We start from the raw sequence: 14,396 nt of genomic DNA, 5'->3' as shown, positions 1-14,396 counted from the left end.
TTTGAGAGCAAGCTTTTGAGTTAGGCAGTCCTTGTTTGGCTACTTACTAAGTTCATGAGCTAGTTGCTATTATTCTTCATCTGGATTCAAGTTCATCCAAGTTGCTATTATTCTTCATCTGGATTCAAGTTCAGTGTTTCTTCCGTTTTACTGTGCTACCAACCTCATTTCCTTACAAATGAACTCAATAGAAGGGTATTGTATTTTCCTACATACTTAGCTCAGGCAGTGAATTTTAGACCCTGTTTTCAAAGAATGGTAGAAATTATAACCAGTTGTTTTTTTTTTTTTTTTTTCAAAGCTAGAAAAGTTGCTTGAAAGACAAGCAGTTGTTCTGTGGGTGCTTTCTGTTAGGTGAGGGTGCAAATCTTATCCTTTTATTCCACCAAAAGAGAAAGGCATGGTTATATACCCCCTGTATGTGAGTCATCAGGGAATAGTGATGTTTCTATTTAAAAATCAACACTGGGGCACCTGGGTGACTCATTTGGTTAGGCATTTGACTCTTGATTTTGGCTTAGGTCATGATCAGTGGGTCATGGGATCAAATTCTGCATGGGACTACATGCTGGGCATGGAGCCTGCTTAAGATTCTCTCTGTCCCTCCCCCCTCACTCTCTCTAAAAATAAAAGTGTCAACACTGTCTAGAAGAAGAGTATGGAAATGACCAGTTTTAGACAGTCATGCTTAACACAGAGCATGGACTTTGGAACAATAAGCATTTTCCTTTTTTGTTTTATGACAATTCTCTGATTAAAGGCCAGGAAGATTCTGTGGATCTGTGAGGTAAGCAAGGATTGAGAAATAAGAAATTGAATATGACCAACATATCTAGCCATACCTTATAGGATATATACACATTCAGCACACACATATGCAAAACAAAGCAAAACAAAGAACAGTTGACTTTCAGTTCTATTCATTATAAAGATCCATTTATAATTGCACATGTGCAGAAGGGCTGCGAGACTGAAGTGATACCTGAAGAGAGGCCTGGGAATATGTTTGTACCACATTACTTGGACTGCATGATAATTGAGAGCCATTGTGGCTGAACACTTTATGAGTTTGTTTAATTTGTCACAGTAAATAAAGCTTTTTTGATGCAAGTTAATTAGCTCACTTGTGTTACTGCACATCAAATGTAATTAACAACCAACTGCCAGTGTGGGGTTGCCCTTGTGTAACTTGGTAATAGGGGGAAAAACTTCACTGGAGCTGGAGTAAGTAAAAGATACACTGTTGAATCAGTCACCCTTCTGCCTGCTTAAATTCAGATGGACCAGAGTCTAAGGGAAAATGCCAGGTCTCGTAAAAATATCGGCCCTTTAATAGGCCTTAAAATCTCATGTATTATACCAGGCTCATATTTGCTGCCACATTAAGTAAAATTCAGCTAAGTAAAATTCCTTCTACTGCTCAGAGTCCACTTTCTTCTTGGTTGGCATTGACTGTGTATCCCCTCTGCTTGGATCTTTCATTTCCAGCCATTTACCTTTCTTCAGCTTTGACATTTTACCTCCCCTGTGATAAGTGCTGCCATAGCTAATGCAGAAGGAGGGCTATTAAATAATAACTGAGAAGGAATTTGTTTGAGTGGACAGAAGAAGACAGTTGAAGAATCTATTCAAAGAAGAGGTTGTTACTTCCACATTCATAATGGTAGTCTCAGTTTATATTTTGAGAAAATATCCTGCCTTTTTCATTTTTTTCCTCAGGCAATGTTAACACAAAGACATCAAACAGCCTTGGTTTAACCCTATTTTTGGTCATGTATCAAAACAAAGGTGGAAAAGCAGAAACCTCTTTAAAAGGACACAGTAACAGTAGAGATGCTCCAATTGTCTACTATTTGCATTGTAAATATTCACTTGGAAAAAACAACAATTTAGGTTAAGATAAAATAAACTGATAAAAGTATATACTTTTACTGGAGTAAACTTTTCCCTCTTACTACCACTGTCACCTTCTTCATAAGGAACGAAGAATCTGTGCCAATTTCTGTAAGTAATAACCGTCTTCTGGGCATAACAACCTGGGTACGAAGGGAAATTGAATCAAAGTGGAAGATCTGAGTTAGGTTCTGACTGAAACTAACCTGTGATTAGACCACCTGGGGTGACTTAACTTTCCTGGGACTCAGTTTCCTCATAGAAATACGAGTTAGATTGAATAGTTTCATCTTTATTTTCTAGCTCTAAAGTTCTCTGACTGTATATTCTCTCCTGGTCTTCCAGAAGATCCTCTGGATTCATTTCTTTTTACCCTGTTCACCAGATATCTTTCCTGTCTAGTTTTGGCAACAGAGACACATAAGTCCAGCTACTCAGAAGTTAAAAGAAGTATGTTTGATAGCCAAGACTCTGCCCTCACTCATTAATTTAGCAAATACATGTTGAATACTTTCTATAAACTAGGTTCTGGAAATCCAAGGATAGAAATGATCTGGATAATCATTCATTTATATATATATATATATATATATATATATATATATATATGCGTGTGCGTGTGTGTATATATATATATACACACACACACACATAAATGAAAAGTAGGAGCTAGCTTAGAAAATTAGATGTCTCTACTCATATTGAATTATTTAAAAATATTCCTATGTATTTTATATAGATCTGTCTTCCCTGGTTTTTTATTTCCATGCTCTACATATTGAATACACTGCAACAAGCTAGTAGGTCTAAATTAAAGAAGAGGGAAGAAAATATAAAGCTCCTTTTATACCTGGGCATTTTATCTTGAGACAATTGTCTTTACTAAGAGTTGGCAAGAATATAGACCTTATTTTCTTTTATTTAGTTCGAGATTCAGTATAAAGAAGTATATTACATTTGAATTCATTTTTTCTTTCAAAATAATTTTTATTAATTACAGAAGTAACACATGTTCACTGTAAAAACAAAATATTTCAAAAATTTGTGATGGAGAAAAAATTAAAGTACCTCATTTTCCCACTTTCCAGGGATAATCACTGTTGATATATTGGTTCATATTATCTCAAAACATACTAGTAAAAATATATTATTGTGTCTTTTCACATAGGTGGAGTAATACTAATATCAAAACCTGATTTTTTCCAGAGTATATCTTGGCTCTACTTCCATATAGTTTGATATTTTTTTAAATGACTATGTTGTATTCCATTGACTGAACCTAATCATACTTAACTAATACCCCAGTTGATAGATGAGAGTTGTTTTCAGATCTTTGCTATTATAAATGATGATGCATAATATTTATAATAGTATCATTACTTCAAAGAGTAATAAACACCTCTTAAGTACTTATGAGGTATGAGGCATTTTGTAACACACTTTATAAACATCATTTCATTTAATTCTCAAAATAATCCTATACGAAGGCAGTGAAATCTAGACATGCTGTGTAACTTGCCCAAGCTCACATAGCTAGAAAGTAATGGAGCTATGATTTCAACTCGTCTCTCTAATTCCAGAGTTAAACTCAACACTCACTTAGCAAATATTTTTGTATGTATGCCTTGGTGTACATGCATGGTACCTTTATAAAGATTAAATTGCTGAGTCATAGGATATGCGATATTTGAACTTAAATGTATATTTTCAAATTGACCTCTAAAAACTTTACGAGTTAACACCTCCATTTGCAGCAAATAAGAGCAATAGTTTCTCCACACTCTTGCCAATGTTTGGGTAGTATCTTTTTTCCCCAATATGTTCAACAAACTAATTATACCTTAGTATTTCTTCAATTTGCATTTCTTTATTAATTTCACCCTTTTAGCAATAAAATGTATATATTTAAATGCCATTTTTGCCATTACCTGTTGAATTATGACTCCTCTGCCTGTAATCTCTGTTTTAGAGAAAGTACATAACATTCTCAGTTAAGTTTTATTTTTCATTGTAATACGTTACTCATTTTCTCTATCACCATATATATCCAAACTCCTTCTTTTGTCTCTATCCCTGATGCCTTTGGAGTTCCTTTTTGGGCTGAATATAACCAGGTACCATGCTACCAGCAAGCTCTAATTATTCAATTCAATAATCAGTCAAGGTTGTAAGACTTGGGCAGGTTAATTGACAAGAGAAGGATGGGAATAGACCACTTAAAGGTGGCTTTTTCCAGCAATGGCCACGGTCGCCAAACTATGGAAAGAACCAAGATGCCCTTCAATGGACGAATGGATAAGGAAGATGTGGTCCATATACACTCTGGAGTATTATGCCTCCATCAGAAAGGATGAATACCCCAACTTTTGTAGCAACATGGATGGGACTGGAAGAGATTATGCTGAGTGAAATAGGTCAAGCAGAAAGAGTCAATTATCATATGGTTTCACTTATTTGTGGAGCATAACAAATATCATGGAGGACAAGGGGTGTTAGAGAGGAGAAGGGAGTTGGGGTAAAATGGAAGGGGAGGTGAATCATGAGAGACTATGGACTCTGAAAAACAATCTGAGGGGTTTGAAGTGGCGGGGGTGTGGGAGGTTGAGGTACCAGGTGGTGGGTATTATAGAGGGCACGGATTGCATGGAGCACTGGGTGTGGTGAAAAAATAATGAATACTGTTTTTCTGAAAATAAATAAATTGAAAAAAAAAAGGTGGCTTTTTCTCATAAAAATGACGGTAGTTATGGGAAGAGAAAATAATGAGTTTTTTAAAAATAACATGATATTTTTATTTTATTTATTTTTTAAAAGATTTTTAAAATTTATTTGTCAGAGAGCAAGAGAGAGCAAGCACAAGCAAGGGGAGTGGCAGGCAGAGGGAGAAGCAGGCTCCCCGCTGAGCAAGGAGCCCCATGTGGGACTCTATCCCAGGACCCTGGGATCATGACCTGAGCTGAAGGCAGACGCTTAACTGACTAAGAAAGCAGGCATCCCATAACATGATATTTTTAAAAAGATAGCAGAGGGCCTAAGGGGGAAACTAAAAGAATAACATTAAGAGAATAGATGTTGAAATAATTTAAATAAAAAAAATCTTTTTTATTAACATATAATATATTTTTTGCCAGGGGTACAGGTCTGTGAATCATCAGGCTTATACATTTCACAGCACTCACCATAGCACATACCCTCCCCAGTGTCCATAATAAATAAAAATTTCAAGAATTCTTCAGAAAATATAAATGAACTTCTTTGAAACCTCAGGATTAGTAGAATACAGATATTTGAAATGATGAATTTGGGATGCAGGTTTAGATCAAGATATGTATAATCACACTTTAACTTTTACAACTGAACACATCTTGCTTAAGATTGGAGGGATGACAAAGAGAACACTTATTTGACTTCATTATGGAAAACAGGTTTATATTTCATATTTGTTGTCTTTGAAAGCCACCTCTGTCAGACATGTCCTTGTGGAGGCAAAAACTTATTTTCTGTAAAATTCTAGCTTCTCATGAGTTTAACAAAAAAGAACTAAAAATGCTATTTACATGAGACCTTAAAAATGCAGACAGACAGAAAGATGGCTAGTCAGACAATCAGATTATACTGGCTGAATTGTTAAGGAATCTGAGATGAAGAGCAACACAGAAAGGAATAAGGAGGTGTGCAACTGAGAGCAGGAGACAGTGAAAGATAAGTGGAATGTGCTGTGTTGTTGGGCTCAGAATGGAAAGGGATGGCTTTTTACAGGTTATCCCTTTGTCAGAAAGCTCTTGCAGGAAAGCAAACTTAAAAATGTATTATCCACTAAAACCCACATCTCGAAGAAAGTGATTAATGCAATTTGGCCAGTGTATAACAGAGCCATAATATATTGTTGTAAGGGACCTGCTGAGGCAAAATGTAGTGTTGAAAATGTGCTGGTTCTTAGTAATAATAGAGGCTACCAAAGTAAGCCTTAAAAAAGAGTAGGCCTGGCCAATGATTAAGCTAACATTAACTAACACCTTCTCCTACTTGCAAAGACTCCAACTTTCTCTAAGAGCCATTAAACTTTTTCTTCATGTTGTTTTGTCTGGCTTGGATATTTCGTTTTCTGGTTGGCATTTTGGAAACAAATAAGGGGTGAAGAGATGGAAGAAAATCTTGGAGAAACAGAAGCAGGAAGTTGTATTCTGTTTTGATTTTAATAATCCTATCCTCTTCTTTTTCTAAATAGAAATATCCTGTATATCGAATCCTGTAATGTATCATGTTTTAGGATATGACTCAGTTAATGGTTATGGAATGGGATCTACTAGGAGGAATGGAACTTTGGAACTAGACTGCTCACTGGGTATGTGCAGTTCTGGAGAGGAATCCTGCTGCACGTGTAGGTAATAATTTAGCCTGGCCAACAGAGCAGGTTTCTGAAAGTTTTAATAACAAACAGGCGGTAATTCAAGTAAGAAGGATGTGTTGGAGAGGGCATTTCTTATGAAACCTGGTGAAACCCTGGCAATATGAGACAATGGGAAATTCTGAATGCTAGTTTGTAAGCAGGTATGGTAGGTGGTGTAAAGGTTGGGAGTGGCAGTGCCCTGGTCACTGAACTGAGGATAAAGCACAGTGCTGAAGCCCCCAGGAGAGAAACTTGCATGAAATAACCCTTGCCCCATGGGATATTATTTTCCTGGCACTGATAAAATTCCTGTTTGGATAGTGGCTGAGTTGTTACCAAAGAAGGGAAATAAGGAAATGAGCACGAATTGTTGATTCTTCTGAAGTGGGTAGCAAAACAGCAATAGCAGGTTGATGTCACAAACTCTCATCTCTAATGTAACAGTGCACAATTCCCTTGACAAGAGACAAAGCAACTGCTAGGTTTAATATGTCTTTACATGAGCAAATGATCTCGCATAATAATACCGCACCGTGCTGACAATCCTTTATGAATACAGCAGTGTAATGCCGACAGTTAGCTAACAACAGAGCTGCCTGCCCAGATAGAAGGTTTGGAACTACACAGGAGGGACATATTCAGCTCAAGGTACTTCTGAGGAAATGTGGAAAGGCTGACATCTGGACTGTCATGCAAAGCAGACACATTCTCAAACACAAGAGAAATGCAGTCTGAGAGGTCTTAGTGAGGCTTCCAAATTGTCATCAAGAGGCTGTTAAATTTTCATAATTTTAATATAGAAACAAAAAAGATTGCTTTAGAGAAGTAGTGGGAGGGACCAGTGCTTGAGATGGATGCAGTTTATTCATTTACTAAATATTTCTTTACTATTTTCTGTAGTCTAGGTTCCATGGTAGGTGACAGAGATACAGATGGGAGTAAGATTATCCATGCCCTCAAGAGCATTATTATCTACACTTGGAGGGAGAAATATGCCACCAATTATGATATGCTGTGGTAATAAGTAGGAATTAAGTCAGGGTTGTTATGGGAGCTGAGATGAAGAGTTTCTAACTGTGTGTGTGTGTGTGTGTGTGTGTGTGTGTGTGTGTGTGTGTAGGGTAGTATTGATCAAAGAATGCTTCCAGGAGAAGGGGCTATTTGTATTAAATGTTTTAGAATGAATAAGGATGAGTCAGAAGAATGGGTGAGTGGATGGATGGGTGAGCATTCTAATTGGAAACAATATATGTAAAAGCTTAGATTCATAAAATGGACACTCATGGAGTACATGGTGTAAATAGTACTGGGAGATAAAGTGAAGACATGGCAAGCAAGAACCACCAGATCCCTTATTCAGTAGTTTCTTTAGGTCTGTATTAATAATAGAATATTGAGAACTGAAAGGTAAAGTTCTTCCATGGCAAGAAAGAATCAGAGCACATATAAGGCATTTCCTCATACAAAACTGGTTAGAGCTTAGAGGAAGTTATGGGGAAAGATTAAGAGATTTCCTTCTCTGAAAGGTATGGTGTAGAAAACAAGGAAGTGGATCAAGAGTTCTTTCAACTTTGAAATTTTTCTTTATTTCCAAAATTACCTAAAAGGAATAGGAAAGATTAATGAAGGGGAGGGCTGCAGCATAGAGTGCAATTGTGAAGTGCTACTAAATATTAGTGGCAGGCAAACATTACAGGATCTTATAAAGGGGTATTCAGCGTTAAGGTAATGATTGTGGCATAATGAACTAAAATTATTTAATAACCCTAAAGCATTTGAATTATCTACTGTAAATTCTAACATGCCATCCTTGCAACCTTTAGAAGCAAGAACTCATTCAGGTCAGGAAATTGTGCATTAAGAAAGCCTAGATTTTTATGGACATTTGGTTGATATTCTGTGATAGATACTGAATTCATATACTATCCCTATCTTATAGATTGTCTTCAACCATTTGTGAGCTGGAAAGCTCAGATCCAGCCTGTGTGTGGTTGCCCATTCACTAGTGTGATGGCCAACTTCATGTCTCTTTCTCAGTTTAACCCAACTACTTGTGTGTTAACTTTATCAAGCTCTTGCTTTGACATTTACATCTTGCAAATTGCATGCAAAGTGTAAACAGAAATTTTCCTGTTTGAAATAAAAATGTTTTCAAAGCACATTTCTCCATTTCTTCTTTGTGTGTCACATCCCATCGATATTTGGAGAACCAATTTTAGGAGAGTCAACAGCAGAGCTGGCTGAAAAGAGAATGCCATTAAGTGTCACTTTGTCTGATAATCTGGGGGAAGCATAGGTAATTTCATAGAAATTGTCAAATGTTAGAACTGGGAAGGAGACTGGACATGATCTTGTTCTACATCCTCAGTTGACACATGGGGAAACTGTGGTCCTTGCTCAGAGCCCCAGGATGATGATAGACTAGAATTAAGATTTTTCTAAGTGCCAGTCAACACTTCCTTCTAACCTATGGTATTTCTCCTTTCATCTTAAAGTATATAACAGAATACTTCTTTTCTATTATGGGTCAACTATTTTAGAAATCACTTAAAAATATAAATGCCATAAAAACGTGTTATTTAAAAATTTTGTATAAGAAAATTAGGTCTTAGCAATATTTCTTTTTTTGAATCTGTCTACTAGGGCAAGCAGAATAAAAGGAAAAGTAAGCAACTGGGATTACATCAAACTAAAAAATTTTTGTATGACAAAAGAAACCATCAATAAACCGAAAAGACAACCTACTAAATGGTATAAGATGTTTGCAAATGTTATATCTATCAAGAGTTAATATCCAAAATATATAAAGAACTCATACAACTCAATAGCAAAGAAGTAATTCAATTAAAAAGTGGGCAGAGGACCTAACTAGACATTTTCCAAAAGACATACAGACAGATGGCTAAAAGACATATGAAAAAATGCTCCACATCACTCATCAGGGAAATGCAAATAAAATCTGCAATGAGATGTCACCTCACACCTGTCAGAATGGCTAAAATAAAAAACCCAAGAAACAACAAGTGTTGATGAGAATGTGGAGAAAAAGGAGCCCTCAGGCGCTGTTTGTGGGAATGCAAACTGGTGTAGCTACTATAGAAGACCTATAGAGGTTCTTCAAAAAACTATAAACACAAGTGAAACCATATGATATCTCAAGAACAGCATGGAGGACATTAGGAGAAGTAAGGAAAAAATAAGGGGGGTTGGGAATCAGAGGCAGAGATGAACCACGAGAGACTATGGACTCTGGGAAACAAACTGAGGGTTTTGGGGCAGGGGGGTGGAGGGAATAAGTTAGCCCAGTGGTGGCTAAGAAGGGCATGTATTATATGGAGCACTGAGTGTTATATGCAAACAATGAATCATGGAACTCTATATCAAAAACTAATGATGTATGGTGACTGTATGTTAACTAACATAATAAAAAAATTAAAAATAAATAAAAATAAAAAGCTAAAAGTAAAATTACCCTATATCCAGTAATCACACTACTGAGTATTTGCCCAAAGAATATGAAAACACTAATTTGAAAAGATATATGCATCCCTGTTTATTACAGCATTATTTGTAATAGCCAAATTATGGAAACAGCCCAAGTGACCATCAATAGATGAATAGATAAAGAAGATGTGGTATATGTATACAGTGGACTATTGCTCAGTCATAAATAAAGAATGAAATCGTGCCATTTGTGACAACATGGATGGACCTGTATGGTATTATGCTAAGTGAAATAAGTCAGAGAAAGATACCATGTGATTTCACTTATATGTGGAACCTAAATGACAAGAGAACAAATGAAACAAAATGGAAAGACTCCTTACAGAGAACAAACTTAGTGTTTGCCATGGGGAGAAGGATGAAGGATGGGGCAAAATAGGTAAAAGGGAATAAGTGGTACAGAATTCCAGTTATAAAATAAAAATGTCATGGTGATGTAAAAGACAGCATATGGAATCTAGTTAATAATATTGTAGAAATTTTGTATGATAACATATAGTAACTAATAGTGATCATTTTCTAATGTATATGAAAGTTAAATCACTATATTGTACACCTGGAACTAATATAATATTATATGTCAACCATACTTTGTTTTTTTTTTTTTTAAGGGTTAATTTAATTAGGACAGCAAACTTTACACTGTTTAAAACTTTACATATTTGCTTGCATTTTTCACACAAAGTTCCTAGAGTTGAACAGACTCTGCATATGGGCTTTTCACTTCACATGATCCCATCTGAAAGCTAGCAACCTGGCTAGCAATTCCTCAGGATAACTTGGTTGGCATAGGCAATCGAGCAAATCTGCACATTAATTATTTAAGCACATTGCCGATTACAGAGTGATTCCATCTATTTCTTGCTTTGCCTATGTAATAACCTTAAGAGGCACATAGAGAAGTGTAATTTTCCCATCATAGAGATGAGAAAGCAGTGTCTTAAAGTAATTAAATGATTTGTTCAAAGCCATGGAGCAGGTACATAGCAGAGCTGAGCTAGTACCGGGCATTCTCACTTTTGGTTGTATGCTTCTTTCACCCTACCAAATCATTATTACATTATTATGATCACCACCAGGACCATCATTATCATCATCATTATCATCAATTTTCCTTTTCTGATTATTGTAACTTTTCTAAGACCAACAGATCTCAATGTATAACCACACCTTTCTTACTGTACCATTATCCCGATGTATTACCTTTATATTCTCCAAACTTGCCTCTTGGTTGCCTAGCTAATTCAGTGATGAGTCTTCAGGGAAGCCAGCTACACCTAGCTATATTTTAGGGACCCCATCCTACCATTAACTATTCAACAGCAGCAAGCAGTAGGATTGACATTTTAGTGTGCTCCCAAATCATACTTTCTAGAACATTTGAAGAAATTGCTGACCTTTTTTGTTCCCAAACACAACAATGGAAATTTTAATGGCAAAATTAATAACTAAAAATAGCTGGTCTTAAGCAACTATAGCACTACCTCTGATAGTTTTTCAAGTGGTCCCATTACTCACTCCTTAATACTGTATCTCATAGTGCCCTCTACACTTCTGAACAGCTTCCCAACCACTGGGCTTACCCATTTTCTATGGCATACCTTTAGGTTTTCTCTTTATCATTTTATAACTAACTGATACTCATGGAAAAGCAATAGAGGAAGAGGCTTTCCTGCCCAGATCAGGGCCCTTAATTGTCCTATTCAAATTAGGGTCACTCTTACACTTTTATTATTTACCTCATTAGTGATTCCAGTGACAAGAGAAATATATGGAGAAGTTAGAAACTTTTATAACCTCCATATCACTAGTATCCACAGATTTGCAATAGTTGGGCTGACTTCAGATAACATATTAAGCAGGAATATATGGTTACTGAGAATCTATTTTGAAAATAGTATATATGAAGATGGTTGGAAGCTAATAACTTAGTTGGAAGTCGTACACACCGGGATAGGGTCAGGATGTGGGAGAGGGGGATTTTGTTATTAAGTAAGTTTGGGCATATTAAGTTATCAGGGATTCTAAATTCAGATGCCTTTAGAGGCCAGGGGTGATCATATGTATATATTGTGGTGTGAAGACAATAGGGAGACAGATCTGTATCTGCAGGCTGCAAATTTGTCCTTCTAAGTTTAAAAAAAAAAAAAAAAAGCAAGCAAGCAAGCTACTAGGAGCATTCATATTCTGAGACAAAGAATTTTAGAAATGTTCTAGAAAGTGGGGAGTCATTGAAGAGTTTGAGATGGATATAACACCATTAAAACCATATTTTGAGGAAGATTGAGAAAAAGACAGAGGTGTCAGTGTGAATTAGAGACAATGTACCCCCAATAGCATAGGGCAGTCCTGGTTTAGGCCTGTAATCCAGTATAACTATTAATAATGTGCCCTTTCGTTCTTTGGGTGTCTGGATTTGGAGAGTAAGTTAACACTTGATCAGTGGACTACATTGGCTATCTCTTCAGTGAATAGAAAGTCATTCACAGGATTCCAGCTGGTTCCTGTAAACATTTAAGATTTTGTTTGTTTGTTTTGTTTTGTTTTTAGTAGGAGGCCGTTTATCCAGTTGTGGTATATCATAGTTGAGGTGTGGGTAGAGAGAGTGCTCACACACAAGAGAACATCAGAAGTTGACATTTCCAAAGTACCTTGTTGCTGCAGTGATGGTTGACAAGTTTAGATATTAGTATAATTGTAAGAAGATATGGGGAAAGACAAAAATTAAACAGAGAATACTGATTTTTTAGGAGAAGTGGATTGAATGGTGGGGAAGGGGAAGACTGTGTTTTATTTATATATTTCTATGTTGGTAAAATTCAATTGTATTTTAAATTTAAAAATTAAATAAAAGTTTTAAAATCTTAAAATCAAATTTGCAAAATTGGTTAAAAAAAAGACCCAATAAAATTATTTGTAAATTTTAGGGAGAATGGTAAATTGATTTTAGAGCTGGTGATAAATCTGGTGAGCAGATTTAGAAGATCTTATCTTCTTGTGCTCTTGACTGCTTTATGAAGAGCTCATGTTTTTCATACCTGGTAAGTAAGTAATATACATTTCTGTTGCAGTGTACTTAATTTTTGGTTCTTAAAGAGTAAAGAAATGGATTTCTATGTCAAAGATTACTGAGCAATAAGGGGACTTTAGTTATCAAGATAATAAAAACAATCATAGTTACCAGTACCATCTGTGAGATGCTATATCAGATGACATCTCCATGCCCTAGCATAATTCTGCAAGGTGGATATTATAATCCTCATTTTACAGATGAAGAAATGGCCTCAGAAAGGCTCACTAACAAGTCCAAGACCACACATTTAGTGTCAACCTGGGATTCCCACTCAGGTCTGTTGGTTTCAAAACCTGTGCAATTGTAAGTAAACAATAGAAAATGTATGTAGCAGTATTAGATTTTAGAACTCTCAAACTTTGGATCTAAGCACAGTTATTAGTCATTCCAGCCAGTTTCATGGAGGAATACTAAAAATAGTTTCACAATTTCTCTTTAGAGGATGTTCTCTAAGGAGACCTACATTTTTTTAAACTTTTATTTGCATTTATTTATAATATGCAGAATTTACCTCTAGGCCAGAAGTTTTGTTTCTTCAGCTTCTTCTGGGATATCTTTAACTTCTGTGCAACATCTTGTGGCTTAGGGACAGTTGGCTCTTTCTCAGTAAGGAACATCTCAGTATGGCAGGAGAGCTCCTGTTGGGTTAATCTGCTTCATGAGCCCTGTAAGTTCTACGCCGCATCTTGTGGGCTTTGTTCACCTGGCTGTGCTCAGTGACCAGAGAGTCTACATCTAAACCCTTAAGTTCAGTGTGATTCTCTGCATTTTTAAGCATGTGCAGTAAAAAATTCAGCACTCTTTGGGCCATCCACTCTGCATCCAGCTTTGGCCTGGGCACACTTACCAACTCCACCACTGTAGTGACAGAATGGTACACATTGCATCTGCAAAGTGACTTTCTTCAGATATTTGGTGGCTTTTCAGATACACATACTCTTGATGGCCTGGGCAGTTTCACATATGCTCTGAAAGTGAACATGAAGATTTGAACTTCTTGATTTGCATGATTTTATAAGACTTTCTGGGTCATATGAGTAGCAAACCATTTTCAGAGATCACCTTAGTCTGCTTATGGGAAGAGCAAGACCTACAATCTTTGTCTAAGGTAGAGAGGTAGTGGACTATATATAACAGTATTTAGTCTTTGTCATAATAAAAGGATCTTTTAGTAAAATAGTTATATTGGGACAGCATTAATGTTTGTATTTTTTCCTTGTTATTAATATCTCATAGCCCATGGCTATTAAGTAATTCTCATATCAGTGTTAGAAAGATAGGTTTAAGATAATGTTTGAGGGGCACCTGGGTGGCTCAGTCAGTTAAGTGTCCAGCTCTTGATTTTGGCTCAGTTCATGATCTCATTTTTTTTTTTTAAAGATTTTATTTATTTGACAGCGAGAGATCACAAGTAGGCAGAGAAGCAGGCAGAGAGAGAGGAAGGGAAGCAGGCCCCCTGCTGAGCAGAGAGCACGATGCGGGACTCCATCCCAGGACCCCGAGATCATGACCTGAGCCGAAGGCAGCGGCTTAACC

At 36.3% G+C, this 14,396-nt stretch overlaps 1 pseudogene; it reads right to left on the bottom strand.

Moving 5' to 3' along the window:
- Positions 1-8,467: 8,467 nt before the first annotated feature.
- On the bottom strand, positions 8,468-13,909 carry LOC131837213 (large ribosomal subunit protein uL22-like; annotated as a pseudogene).
- Positions 13,910-14,396: the final 487 nt, after the last annotated feature.

This window comes from Mustela lutreola, chromosome 7 (assembly GCF_030435805.1).
Source record: "Mustela lutreola isolate mMusLut2 chromosome 7, mMusLut2.pri, whole genome shotgun sequence".
Classification (NCBI taxonomy): domain Eukaryota; kingdom Metazoa; phylum Chordata; class Mammalia; order Carnivora; family Mustelidae; genus Mustela; species Mustela lutreola.
This window is presented reverse-complemented; position numbering and strand designations above follow the sequence as displayed.